At 41.9% G+C, this 15,313-nt stretch overlaps 1 protein-coding gene across 8 annotated transcripts in view; it reads right to left on the bottom strand.

Annotated features, from left to right (window-relative positions):
- The window catches only part of MBNL2 (muscleblind like splicing regulator 2), a 114,775-nt gene that overhangs the window by 98,661 nt on the left and 801 nt on the right, over positions 1-15,313 (bottom strand). The gene's annotated exons all lie outside the window — the stretch shown is intronic.

The following is a 15,313-nucleotide window of genomic DNA, read 5'->3' as shown; positions in this document are numbered from 1 at the left end:
TTTGACAGACAAATCACAGTGGCAGCATCTAAACTACAGTTTGTGTGATTAGCTTACAACTGATGTTCATTTCTATCAAGGTTCTGGCATAAAGACTATGATACCAGTTGCCATTTTCAAGTCAGACTGTGGGCAGCTCGATACTCTTGGTACGCAAGGTCTGCTGTCAATCAGTTTTCCCACAAATTTTGCTGAAGTTTTAAAACAAGAGAACAAAGCAGCCAAGGATTATTGAACAAGAGTTGCAATTAAGAAAAATACAAAAAGGAGCTTAAGCTGGAAATCAATCTTTATGCAGAAAAGGATGAAGATTGCAGTGCAATACTACTATAGACAGCAGTTCATACAATTCAAGCCATTACATAAAAAACATGTAAAATGTGTTTAAAATTCCACCAAAAGTTTAGAAATATGAATAGACAAGAGGAAAACAAAGCACTCATTCACTGGCAGCTCTGTCCCAAGGCCCCATTGTTTCCTATGGACTGTTTTGCATATTATAAATGCAGCTTCCCAAAAATCCATTATTCCTCTATCCCGCATGCAAAAACTCTCCTTCGGGCTCCACCATCTCCCATCCAATTTGCAAAAACCCTCCCCTCCCTGGCATGGCTGAAATGCGCTCCTGCCAGCCAGCCCTCACTCTCTGCTCAATCACCCCCCTCCTCTATTCTGCCTTATATAAAAAACAAAACAAAACAACAAAACAAATAACAAAAAAGAAGAAAAAAAAAAAAAAAAACAAAAATAAACCCCCCCAAAACCCCAAATAGTTGATTCTGGTGGGTCGAGAGACCTCGGGGACAGGGGTGGTAACTCTATCCATTATTAAGACAGCTTGGTGCATCTCATTGGTATTTTCCACATTCTTTTGACTTTGCCAAACTCGAGCTGCCCGTGTTAAAAATTTTCCATGCTGGACATCTGCTGCAGGATTTATTTACTTTTCTGCCAAAACACAGTTTGCTGATTTCTGAGATAGCCTAGACAAAAACATGTTGCTCTTCCACCCTTGTAACTCACTCACCAGGGAACTCTGGCTCCTCTGCCCATGTCGGGGCAGTGTTGAAATTTGACAGCATGACGATCCCTTACATTTTCGGGTGTTTTTTTTGTTAAATCAAGGCTATGTTTTTTGCTATACTTACGAAGATATTTTCCTAGTTGACAAAGCTTTAAAGCCTGCTAGAATTCAGCTGACACACACCATCTTTTTAATTTTTTTTTTTTTCTGATCCCCACGGCACAAACCTCAGAAAATGTTCTGCAGTAAGTGTCCGCCGCCTCCTCCAGCCGCCCGCCCGTATGCGGCTGGAAAGGCACCAGCCCCACAGTGCGACTGAGCATGTAATGGGCTCAAGTTACAGGAGATTAGCAGGATTTCCCCTGTAACTGCTGCTCCCATCTGCCAGAGACCAGACATTGGAGCTGACAGCAGGAAGACAACCTCGCCTGTTGCTTTCGTGACCCTTCGGCTGGTGCCCCACAGACGTGCAGGAGACAAGCCCTCGAGATCGCACTGCAGAGGGGGTGTGAGAAAAAAGGTCAGGTGGACCAAAACGTGACACAAAGCTGGGCAGAAGAGTCAAAGATGGCGATGAGAGGGAACGGAAGGAAGAGATGCAAGAGCCAGAGTGTGGAAATCCCAGGTTTGGTGGAGCAGAAGGTTACGAGGAAGAACATGGTGCCCGAGCCAGACAAGGAGCTGGGAAGAGTAAATGGCACAGGCACCACCAGTCAGCAGGAGCCAGCCACCCTGCCCACGGACCACATGCACATTCATACGGCAAACGTGCCAAGAGCTTTTGTGGCCCATTAGTTCGCTTCTAAAGAGGGAGAAAACTTGCAAGTTACCTCAAAAAAAAAAAAAAAAAAAAACACAAACCCAAGACAAGCCACTAACACAACCTCCCAAAAGGTGAGCCTGCACAACCCTATTTCATGTGCCGCCAGTTCACAGCGCATACAGCAGGCTTCCACCACTGCTGACCTTCAACTTCAGTCCAACAGGGTTGAGGCGCTCCCAGATATCACTCCTAGGACTCTTAAATCATGAGCACAAAGCTAGCAGCCACGCGCCCACCCAACTCCTCACGGGGGTCATTATGTTTTAGTCCCTCCCTTGCCAAAGGATCAGAAGCCCCTCAACTCAGTAGGGCATGCTGAAAACAAATCACATTTGTGAACCCTTTGGCTAGGGCCCATCAAAAAGCTCAAGAGAAAAGTGTATGATCATTTCAAAAATGGCACTTGAATAGTGTACAGAAAATAAGGCATAAGTTCATAGACCGAAGAAAGATTTTTAAAAATATCTGCTCTGTACATGGAGGAGCGAAGTGCTTCAAAGCAACTGACCTCAAATTGAGATGTGCACATGCACTCATTCATTTTTCACATCAGTTAGAAAGAAAAAGGCCAGAATTTCAATTTTCAGGCCAATTTATACAATCATATTATATATTTAATTGCAAAATGACATCATCTTAGAGAAGCCGAGAAATTCAGATGTCAAACACAACAAAGAATAACAAAGGTAAATTCCCAACTCCGAAAATGCCATCTGCTCTGCTTGACATGCTCCTATAATTAATGAACCAAGGTGAAAATACTGCTAAAGGTGATTATCACACACAATTTTCTGACAGGTACAGATATAACTTTTGGAGAAAAGCTGACTATTTTGGAAGTAACAAAGAGGCAGAGAATTAGAACATACAGAACCTGCACAGCTGTTCTTCCTTCTTTCCTCTTGAATCATAGTGATTAGGTCTAATCCCAGAAACAACAAAACTTCTCTATTTGAAGGGAGTTTTGCAAGAAGCATGGAATACATATAACACTGACATTGAAGACACCAAGCAACTTCTGACATTCAGTACAACAGAAATCTGATTTTGAGCCTTGCATAGATGACCTATGGAAACACTGACATTTTGGTAAGTTCAGCAATGGCAAGAACAACTTCAAAACTATTTCCTGTGTCAGTAATAGACTCTTCCCTTAGTAAATTCCCACAACTGCCCCTACCAGCAAAATTCAACCTTCATAGGTGTGGTATGAATAACAGCATACAGAACAGTCAAGACAGCTTCCAAGATTGTAAAACTAGGCACCCAGACCTATTCATGCATAACACCACTGATGCCAGACTTTGCAAAATACCCCTCTCTCTCTCCTGGGGCTGAAGTGATGGTAAAAATCACTATGTGTTACAAAAATAAAAAAAATAATGCTCAAATTCAAGTTACTAACTGGAAGCAGGTATACTGTTCTGAAAAGACATTGCCAGGTCTAATTTTGGTATTAAAAATATGCTTATCAGAGTAACTTTAAGTCCGGGATTTCAACTGTTCTAACTTTCTAACACCCAGACATCCCAACATCTCCCTAACCTAGGAAAACTGGAGATTGATCGTGCACAGACATGAAAATAGACTACTCTATTTTCATCATATACGCTGAGAGAAATATGCAATGAAAACACATCACAGAAGCAAGCGTATATTCAAGTTACATGTTAGGATTCAATCTTACCAAAATTAAGGTGGCTTCTGGAGGCCTTCCAAATCCCCCCTCTCCTTCCGCTGGTTGCACAAGGAATTTAAGCCATATCTAAATTGTGAGATCCAAACAGGATCAGGCACGCATCCAGTCTGCATCCTGACTTTATTTTGGGATGACACCAGTTCGCCATCAGGATGAAAACTGGGTATACGTGCACCGTTCTTTCACAGGGTGGTTCCAGTTGGGAAGGGTGATGAAGGCACCAGCCAGAGGAGAGTTGCAGTACACTCCAACCAGGCTTTGCAGCCGAATGTTTGAGACGCATGTCCCGGGTGCCGGAGAGCTGAGCTGCCTCTGGATTGTAGCCTTATGCACTTAGCTTGAAATATATTTGACCAAATATAAACAACCACATCTCACTGAGTCACTCTACTCCCCCTCTCTCTTTATAGACACTGAAAAGAAATAGGCATTTGTGGGCTGTGATTCATCCTATCCCAAAGTAGCTATTCTAAGAGACTCCATCATACCCTAAAAGCATCTGTGTCTCTCTATTGGTTACCTAAGACGGTTACCCGTATGTTCCTTCTATCATGTCCTTCATTACACATATAAGAGGTGAAATCTTACTATAGAAGAAGCTTTATTAGGAACATAAATATTTAGACACTTAAGTTACATGCACTGGATAGCACTTTTGATTTTCAAATTCATTTCAAATAACTAGACATTAACATATAGCTAAAGAACACCTGTATTTCGACAATGTGCAGTTACAGCTTTGATGTAAATCCTCAGCTTGCCATAAGCATGTTCCAGCTATGTTGCTATATAAGCTACATAAGCTTGTTCTCTATGCTATGCTGAACATGTTCCAGGGTTTTCTTCCCCTGACTGAACATCAATCCTTGCACTCACTCATGCTTTCTTCCTCCGAACAACTGATTGACACCAAATTAACCCAAGAGGAGTTGGACTGGGATCCTCCTCCTGATTTTCTTTTTTGTTTTGGAGGGGGGGGGTCACTTTTGGGGGGAGGGAAGGTTGCTACAACAACCAATATCCTGCTGACTCTGTATATATAAGCTATTTAATATAAACTGACAAAATAATAAGCTAGGTAAAATAAATTGGCAAGCCACCCATGTTGCCTTACTCGTGGAATGCAAACTTAGGCAAAAGTTTTTTCAGGAAAGTGATTCTATTTTTCTTTATGACAGCTGAAAAAAAAAAAAAAAAAAGCTGTTTACAGTTTTCTGATCTGAAATACCAAATCGCGTAAGTATGAAAACATTAACATTTAAATTTTAGTCATCCAAACCCAGACATCTAATCCCTGCTCAGATGCCCTAGGGAGTTCCTGGTGGCCTCCAGTGGCCACTACTGGAAAGACTGGGTTACTGGTATGTCCTGGCTTTTATCTGCCAGCCCTGTACAGATGTCCCAGATATAAAATGGTCTAGTGTCAATTTAGATGCCATATATTTAGGTACCTGTACCTGTGCAAAAATGTAAACCATTTCCTCAATACATATCAGAGTAGATCTTCCCAACTCTTCTATCAGAATGTGAAAGGGTTACATACAAAACAGAAACCCTTTATCTTCAACTGCTGAACCCTACTCAGAATAGAGGTTTTATGAAACACAAGGAATCATAGAGTAAAAGGACAAGCACTATTTAAGCCAGCAACGCATATTGTAAATTCAAGATAAATCCTTCTCTTTACTGACTTCATGTCCGCCTATTTTGTACAGCATCCACCACAACCAGGGACTTACCTGATGGAAGTCTCCCAAGCCTCTCGCTCCAGCTGAAATAAACACCAAATGCCTAAGCCTTCATAAAAATGTATTTTGAATCCATGTGATTATGAAGAATACTTTCCAAATGTGTCAAATTAAGAAGAAAGCAAGCATTGTACCCTTTAGTCTTTAATAGCCACTTGGAAACAATGTGAAGGTATAAACCACCACTACTCACTAATTCCTAAATTATCTTTAGTGAGACCCCTGTGCATTGGGAAGTTCTTCCACTGCTGATAAAAACATGCTCCTTCCTCCTCAGATCCCTCCATGACTAATTTCCTCCATAGCTATTGTTCTGGCCTCAGATTTGGAGTAGCTACTATTTGAACCCACAACAGGAGGAAACCATTTGATAAATCACCTTGTCAGAGAACCCACTAACCTCCACCACAGAGTCACATGGGCATAGGAAAACCCTCTCGTGTTTCAGGGAGCATAGGTGGAGGATGCATACATACTAAACTTCTGCTCCTTATCCTGAGGGCTGGCTGGCTTCCTATAACAGCCAACCTACTGGCAAGACACAGGAGTAAGTTTTGCCCTCTGAAAAGCTCCTAAATTACCAAAAATAATACTTCACATACCTATATGAGAGAAGTAGTACAATTATGTTTTCTGCAGCTAAACTAAATATTTAACCTTCTACAAAGCTTCAGTTATCAGCCTCTAATATATCCCAGATCCCGCATATAATTCAAGAAATGGCTGCAAATAATAAATCTTCCAACCAGTGATGTAAATGAGGACTCTAATTATCCTTTAAATCCAAAAAGCTCTATTTTATTACTCTGTTATAAACCCAAAGGGAAAAAGATAGCACCGAAACTAAGCTACGTTTTGAATTTTCTCATCTTCAACTAGCACAAAAATTATTCAAATCACTCTAATTCATTAAAATTATCCTATTGTTTTTGCACACGGCTTCAATACAGGTGTAAAACATCCCGTTTCTATTTAACAGGTGATGCTAGCTCCCGTTTCCCTACAAACTGCCACTTAACAGCATAAGTCTGTAGGGTAGATGCTCAGGGGCATGCAGCAAAATCAGCTAGCAATCTCTACTGTAAGCAGAGAAAACAGGCTCCAGGAAACTTCACAGAAAATGAGAACCAATTGGATAATTTTTGTTTTTTAAAATCAGTAAGAATAGGATTCAATCCCTCACCTTCTACAGCAATTAATAACCTGCACATGTAAGAGCAGAGGACTCCAGGTAATTAACAAAGCATTACTTTGGCAAGGAGGGAAGGCCTGGAGTATGAAAGTACAGGGTTTTATTTCTTTCTGTGAAGTATGGATGACAGGTAGGAGAAAGCTATGCCAAGTGAACTGCTGGCAAGCAACTAGTCTTTTGGTTAGCAGGCAGCTCTGTTTTGTGAAGTCTCTGAGTTTGTGTTCACATAGGCAAGCTTTTCTTTAAACATCACTTACATGCATTCAAACAGTCATGAATTTTGCACTAAATTTCCATTTTCACCTCAAAAGAGGTTGTTTCGTTTCAGCTTCCTCTCTGATTACTGTGAAGTGCCGAGAATACTTGTATTTGTATAATGTTTTTAAACATTACATATGGATCTTTGCCTAATTACTCTGCCACGTAAAACTATATACATGATCATGAACTTTCCTTTTTCCCAATGTCATGTAACAGAAACCAAAAAAAGAAGGATCTGTAAACACACAAAGAAATAATAATTGTTTTCACTCAGGAAAAATAAGCAAACAAGTGAGAGTAATGAAGGGCAAGAAACAAGGTTCTCTGGCAGAAGCACTAGGTGTGGGATAAAATGGCACCCAAAAGCCTGATCTCTGATGACAGCAGGTTTCAAGCACCGCATGTCAAGATTTAATCCCATCACCTCAAAAATTAACTAAATTACAGAAAGAATGCCTCAAAAAAATCAAAATGCACACAGGACTTGATTCACCAGAGGTCCAAAGACGGAATGGATAGTTTATTTGTAGCTAGAAGTCTGCAAGGGGAGGGCATCCAGCATTCTAACATGGCATACTTCACCTCTTCTGTATTTTTCTCTGACGCTCCCCTCCCTCTCTCTCTCAAATAGTGTTATAACATTGACAAAGTCATTCACTTGGCTACTCCCCTGCATACCACCTCTAATAACAAAAAAAATAGGAGCACTAATACATATTAGGAGAGCCAAAGCAAGATCAGAAGGCATCCTGTCTGCTACCTTTAGCTTACTTAAAGGTAGTACCAGGTAAAGGGGACTGCAAAGGAAAAGTGCAAGATGAAGATCACACAGCTCTTTTGCTGTGGGGTACACAGTCTTACGAACTTAAGATCATAAGGCCAGTTTCACTGCAGTCCACCTGCCCTCTTGGCGATTGTAATGCCACCTCATCCCCCAAAGCCATCTTCGGCAGACCCCCGAGGAGGGGTTTGCCTGTTTGGGCAGTATTAACCATCAAAGAGCTCTGCCCCTTCCCTCGCGGCCGGGTGAGAGCGAAAGAAACCTGTTGAGGAAAATAACCTGCAGGTCCTCAGGTCATAAATACTTAGGACAACAATACTAATCTCAATATTGTTCACTGAAGCACTATTGTATGCACTACAAAAGCTACATAGAGGACATGAAATTAAGTTTACCACCAAGCATTCCACAGTAGCTGGTCAGCTCAGTTCACAGTTACCTAAAAAATTCTTCATTTTGGGGGAATCTGAGCCAGTCTCCTAGAAACATTGGTTGGAGGAAACCTCTGGAGGTTACCTAGTTCAGCCCCTGACTCAAAGCAAGACTCTCACCAACAGCAGATCAGGTCAACTCTGGCTTTGTCTTGATGAGTCCTGAAAAGCTCAGAGGACAGATATTAGCTTCGCTGGATGACCCGCTGCAGTGCTGCACTTCACCCCTAATAACAAGATTTTCCCAATGTCCAACCTGAAATCTCCAAAGCAATAATTTGTCGTCATTGTCCCTTGCTGTCATCTGGCACTAGTTAGTAGAGTTTGGCCCCATTATCTTCATAACCATCCTCTAGTAGCTGTAAACAGCTATAAACAGCTACTGGATTGTTCCTTAACTTCCTTTTCATCCAACTAAAGCAGCCCAGCTCCCTCAACCTAGACCCCTACCCATAACAGTGGCTCTTCACTGGATCTGGACACGGCAACAGGACTTGATCTGACCTCAAAGTACTGCCTTTGACAAAAGCAGGGACCGTGTGCTAGTTCCAAATGGATGAACTAGCTTTAGCTCTTCTCTTTACTGTTGGCAGCATATACAAGGCAATATCACTCAGTTGTTTTACATTTGCATTCAAAGATTCTTTTTTGAGCAGCTGACAGAAGGGATAGGTTAAAAGCTCTGGATCCTGTACGGGAAGGTCCACAGTATTTTAGACCTTACTCTTTCAGTCCTCTCATATATTTTGCATATCGAATACACTTCCATTTTACAAAGATATCTATGACCAAGCCACCTAACAACAACAAAAAAAAAAAGAAGTTGCCAGTCCTTATCTCCTAGAAGAGTTCTTTATAGGTCCTTCAAAAATCTAAATCTGAGGCAGATGCTTCCAGTGATGGCCATTTCCAAAAGGTTTCTTTTTGAGACAATGTAACTGCAAGTGCATTGACAGCTCCAAAAAACAAACCCAACACCCAACCTTTAAGGATATCCCATTCATTCTGCTCTGTTTTTCAGTTTATTATGCAGAAAGCAAAAAAATACAAACTATGAACTCACTGACAAAATCCTGCTGAAGTAAGCAAAGTGGAACTACAGCAGTTTCAATCATTCATTCTGTTTAGAAAATTCATCTTCTCAATCCTCAAAGCCTTCTGCACAGTTCTACACAAACCCGTGTTTTCCCCTTTTCCAGTTTATTTCCAGCAGCAACAGGGACCAGCTCTAGCAGGTTTGGCACTGTTGGTACCACATAAGAAAAAGTGCTTCAATCATCTTTGAAATTTGTAAAGAAGAATGAGGTAAGCTTTCTAGAAAGCAAGAACAATGCTGTAATAATCCTCCTGTCAGCCCCAGGGCCATCACCACAATTCAGATGACCAAACCGCTCTGCTGCTTCATGAGGGAGGAGTAGTGAGCTCCACCCAGCTCTGGCCTCCAGTTATTGCCACACTATTAGTCAAGCACTTTATAGCTCAGAAAGCGTATTGATTTTTCTTCCCCCTTCCTCCAATTCACAACAGCGAGGACACGTTACTTCAAGAAAATGACGGACTGAAGCCACCAACACCACCTCCTCCTGCTGGAATGTGCCTTAATCTTACCATTACGGCTATTACGCCCTCACCCTTCCTGTCCACACTTAGCACTGCTCCCACAGGATGCACATCCAGGTCTAACCATTCCCAGGATTCAAAAGCTTGCACCTCCAGAAAGAATCATGGGGTGTCCATGACTCTTCTGTGGCACCCAGCAACCCGAATGGCACAGCCCACTTCATCTCCCATGGTATAAACTGGAATGGGCTATTCAAGGAATTAGGAAAAGAACCAGAGAAATCAGATACCTACTAAGAGCTGTAACTTGCAGAAGAAATACACTCCACCACAAACAGGAAGCAAAAAGCATAAAGCATTATGAAATTAAGTGAATGAATTGAGTAACATAAGACCTACCACTAACTGCCAACAGGCAATACACAATCCCAAGAGTGAAATACCTGATATGCATTGCATCACCCAAAGCTGTCTAGATGAGATCTAAATCCTCTGTCTTTATCCTCCCCCATCACAATACAGAGTCAAAGACTCAGACACAAGAAGATTGCAGGAAGCATTGCATTCACCTGTTCTGCAAATGTGAAATCTAAGGTGCTTTAGTAAGGCATCCTTATTAGATTTCATTAATCTGAAAAACTAAAGCTAACATTTATTCACTTAAAGACTACAATAAACAAATGGCTTTAGGAAGGCTAAGCACTAATATCTTGTAATGGAAGGTAGCAAAGTGTCCCAGAATGATAAATCTTGGGAATTTCAACAGATATATTGACAAGACTGAACATGCCGAAGTCTCCAAAATTCATCTTTTCATGTTTTGTATGAAAAGCCAGTTTCCTCATAGTCCCCTTAGCACCTTCACAGGTCGCCTCTGGTCCAGCCTGTGGAGTTGGTTGTATTTTTGACTTGACCTGACAGAGAAGTTGAACATTAAGGATATCACAACACTACTGCTGTTATGGGAAGAGCATCGCCTCATTCAAGCAAGCAAAAGAATGTCCAGTTTCCCAGGAACTAAAGAGCCTTGGTAGAGCAAAGACCAAGAAACTCCAAAATCTTTTACAGCTCACAGAAGGCCAAGCAGGGCAAGGGCCTGAGGGCTCAGGAAGCTACACACTAGCAATAATCAAAAATATAGTCAACTCCTAACAACCACTGCTCCAGTAACACCCCCTAAAATCACCCTGATGTTATCAATATCTCACCATATACAAACATAGGACAGAAATACCAGATTTGAGAACAGTCAATAAAGGTGGAAATAATTAATGCATTAAAGCCTACGCTAAGGCCTTCAATGCTCAGGGCCTATGACATCCATACAGACATACTGCACTGCAAGGAAATGCTCTACTTCATGAAAACCTTGCGTGCACTCGGAAAGCCACTGTCAGGTAACAGAAATGCACTTCACCCATACCCGCCAACAGCCAGCTCACACAACTCAAGTCGACACCCCTGTACCTCAAAACAGTTCTTTTCTCCAAGATCTGTGAATTCAACCCATACTCCTTCCAATCTTAAATCATTAAAAAAATACTCAGAAGTTTCCTTCCTCCTTGAAAGTGTATATAGTCTTACCATTGCTGAAAAAAATCACCACAGATATACTGTCTCGAGCAACCACTGGCTAGTGCCAAATCTCCCATTCCTGGAAAACGTCAGTAACAAAGGCAACTATTAGCTCACTTAAATGAACGTAACACTACAAACCAGGGACACCAAGCTAAAGAGAGGACATGGACCCTCCTATACTTCAAATTATGTCCTGTCAGAGGGGATGTAGGCTGACACATATTCAACCTCAAAGAACTTCTTTTTGATACCATCAGGCACAAAATATTTATTGCTCACCAGGGGGGTAGGGACACCTCACAAATGCCCACAAAAATATGACGAACAGTGTGGGTCCTTCCTGAATAAACTAGGAGCAATGAGGAAACAAGCAGAAGTACAGCCTAGCAACAGTGGGAAGCTGCTTCCCCATCACTCAATCCTTCCTCTGTAGAGACCTACAAAGTTCAATTCCCTCTACACTACCTTCTAACATCAATGTCAAACCACCAGGTGAAACAGCCAGAAAAAGTCTCAAATTCTCTCAATGTGGAGACACGACAGACCTATTTATACTTCAGCACAAACAGTTGCAGCACCATCAAAACAAGGAGGAGTAGCTGAAGTTAAATCTAAACATGGAATTTGGTGGTGAGCAGAGGAAAACACTGTCAAGAGTTTGCAGCCACTAACAGACCCTGGTTTTGTGGCTTTAAGATACATGATCCCAACTGGTCATAGGTCAGAAGTATTTCTGGCCTTTACACTGACATTATACTTTCATACTGAAACATTACTCAACGACAGTGTTGCTGTGTCAGCTCTATCTAGGCAAAGGTGACCTGCGTCTCCAGTACACTGTGGGCAGCTCAAGAAGTCTTCCAGTCTAGGAGATTCAAATACTATGTCTTTCCCTGGTAATACAGCTGCGTACCATCATCCTCCCATCTTCCAGGCTGCATCCTCACGGTGCTCAAACACCCACCCACAATCTTACACCCCTCTGTGGCCCCAGCCCTGGGCAGCAAAAGGGCTACCTTGAGCTCCACAGAGGAACAGTCCCCGACTGTCATCATTGTCATCAGTCACCCAACGTGAGACAAGAGCGTTGGCGTGCAGCTGCAAGTCAAGATAAATTGTCAAGTTATTCAACACTTCAAGCTCTTTGAAGACATCTACTCTTCCTTCATATCTGTAGTTGATTGAGCCATACCAATTACCTTTTTATTCCAATTTTAGTTGAGTGTTTTGATACTGTGTTTCTCTCAAGCCATAAGCAAATTGCCTGTGTCAAACCCAGTTATCGCAAATAGTCCAACCACAATGATCAAGACAGCAAAAAGCACAGGGGAAATATCAGCAGTAGAAAAGAGATTGTTTTTGTTTTTAAAGGTTTATTCACCAGAAATGAGTGACTTGAAACTGAAAAGCATTTTTGATCACTCCTCCCTGACTTTCACTTCAATGACATTTTAATGAACACTTTCTAACAAGCTCTACTTACGTAAAGTTGCAAATGAACGTGGGAGAGTATTGAAGAAAGGTAATGGGGGGGGGGAAGAGAAAACTCTATCATGCATTTTATTTCTTAGATGCCTCTGAGAAAATGAATAATAATTCATCTGGGGAAAAGTGATCCAGCAACAATTCAATTGGTAAAAGACATCTGGAAAGGAGTAATAAGTAGAGAGAAAGAGCCTGAAGTATGATAGGAGGACATGAAAAATACAATGAGGTCTAGAAGCCAATTAGGTTACTTTGGAATTCTGCAAAGGTTAAGGTAGCATGTTCACATCTGTCCCAAGTACTTTAGCCCCAGAGAGCTAACAATAAACTGCCAGAAAAAAATTTATAGAAGAGCAGTAAATGTGATTGTGGGACTGGATGGAGCCATATGAAGTGAGATTTCTACCCTGATAACTGACATTATGAAAATACCTTCTTTGATAACAGGTTTAATATGGTTCACGGTTCATTATTTCTGTTTTTATTGACAGGCTGGACCAAATTCTGAAACCTTACAGTAGAACCACAACCAGACCTATGAGGGCCTATTAAAAGTGGGGGGGAAAATCCAATATAAACAAGCAGACTGTTAATTCATCTAGCATGGCAGAAGTTTCAGTGAGAATATGACAAACAAATAAATTAGGCTGTATAATTTTACTCAGCAGAATAAGGAGTAAAATAATCATCCAGTGCTACTGAGATTCTAAAAGCTACCCAGAGGATGCAAAAACATCTAACACCATCAGGCAGCAACGGGAATACCAATTGAATATGCTTATTCTTCTTCCTACCATAAATTAACAGAACTTTTTCCAGTGTCTTGTAACCAAGCTTTTAATCCAAGAAAAAGCAGGACCAAGAAGGTTCCCAAAATGGCAGTCATATGCCACTGGTGGAAGGACTCACGTACCACTTTTCCTGTGGTAGGTTTACCATAGTTTAAGAATCCCTAGGTTAGTAGAAAAAGTAGTCTACTTAGTACTGCACACTACAATTCTAGAGACTCTGCAACCAGCAGAGAAACTACAGAGCAGCTGTAGTAGAAGAGATGAAAATTTCACCCACCAAGTGTTAGCAGCAAGTAGACTTTATTTTTAATCTTCTTATGACAACTGTTATTCTGTAAAAGCCAAATTTAAGAAAATGATGCTCAAATGAAGATTTCATCATCACAATCCCAAACATACCAATGCCAAAGATTTGAGATTTTGGCAGGTTTGCTCACGCCTAAAAACAGGCCATCTCTTCAGAGAGGGGGCCACAAATGATAGAGGAGACAAGTTTCAGAGGGAAGGTATGTTGAGGTGACACATGTCATGTCACCCCCGCACCCAACTGCGGGGTGCAGAAGCACCGCTCCTGCGGTGACAGCAGGGATACCACAACAGAACAGCCCACCTCTTCGGCGACAGGACAACATTACTGCATCGCCACCATCCTGCAAGTTACCTCGGACGGACAGACAGACCGACCGACCCCTACCCTGGTGCAAATCACCACTGCTATTCCAAATTTCACTCGCACGTAGGTGAGCCGTAGCATACACCAGCCACTACGGCAAGCACCAAAGACTGATGTGCCCCTGCTCGGAGCCCCAGCCTCTGTCAGAAGTTTTGTTGCTACGATCCCCAATGAGCAACAGCCGGCTGGCACCCCCCGCCACCACCACCTTACCACAGGAGAGAGAAACCGCAGGGCTCTACCCAGGGCTCATGCACCCTCTAAAAAGCGTACAAGGCTGACACTACACAAAAGGGCCTTGTCCATAGCGGGAAGAATTACATGCCTTCCAGCAGCAGTATCAGCTGTACTGGATGTATGCAAATAGCACCAATGACAAATACAAATTACAAATTGGCACCACTGATGGTGAAGCAACTTTTTTTTTTTTTTTTTTTTTTTTGAACATACTCAAAAACTGTATGAAAGAAGCTTTCCGGTAGTCCTTGACAGTAACTTTAGCGCATTTCCCAGAAAAGTTTAAATACATATTTGGCTCTAAAGCCTGCCCCCAGTACCTTTTTCATTTGCGCAGCGTGGTATGTGCACACATGAAGGGAAAGCAGAGGACAGATGGCTAAATCTATGCATATTTACCAAGGTATGAATACCACGTTAAAATCATAAGCACTAGGCCAAGTCACATGTTTAAAATTAATTACACTTCCGCTACTACCTACAAGTCCACACTGCTTTAAAAATCTACAAGTCTGAACAAGATACGTCAGTGTGACATGATCGCTTAAGTATATTAATCCCACATGGATCTCCTCTGCAGCTGAATTAAAGGCACACAAGTTGTTCCCTGCTACTGTTCAAATACATATTCAGCAACATTAGTGCTGCCTGTTTCCCTCCCAGCAGAAATGCAAATGCGCCTAGAAGAAACAGAAAACTAAACATCTGGAAACAGAAGCCTATAGGCAACGTCCTCATGGCTCAAAAAAATGTGTATATATTCCATGTATACATAGATAAATACACATATATGTACACACAAGGAATAAATATATAGGGCTCCCGCACAAAACTAGTAGCAAGAAAAACATTTAATTTGTGACAGTTTTTCCCTTCAGTCACCACTCACTGGTCGCAATTCCCCCCCCCCCCCGCCCCAAACCTGCCCAGCGTTAGTGACTGCTGACCACAGCGAGCCCCCGGCCACAGCGCTGAAGCCGGGGGGGGTGGGGGGGGGGCTAAGGGGCATGGGGGGGGGATGCGATTTGGA

The sequence above is a fragment of the Tyto alba genome, unplaced genomic scaffold (genome assembly GCF_018691265.1).
Source record: "Tyto alba isolate M040663 unplaced genomic scaffold, T.alba_DEE_v4.0 Super-Scaffold_45, whole genome shotgun sequence".
In the NCBI taxonomy this organism is placed as follows: Eukaryota; Metazoa; Chordata; class Aves; order Strigiformes; family Tytonidae; genus Tyto; species Tyto alba.
Note: the sequence above shows the minus strand (reverse complement) of the source record. Positions and strands in the feature narration are given on the sequence as shown.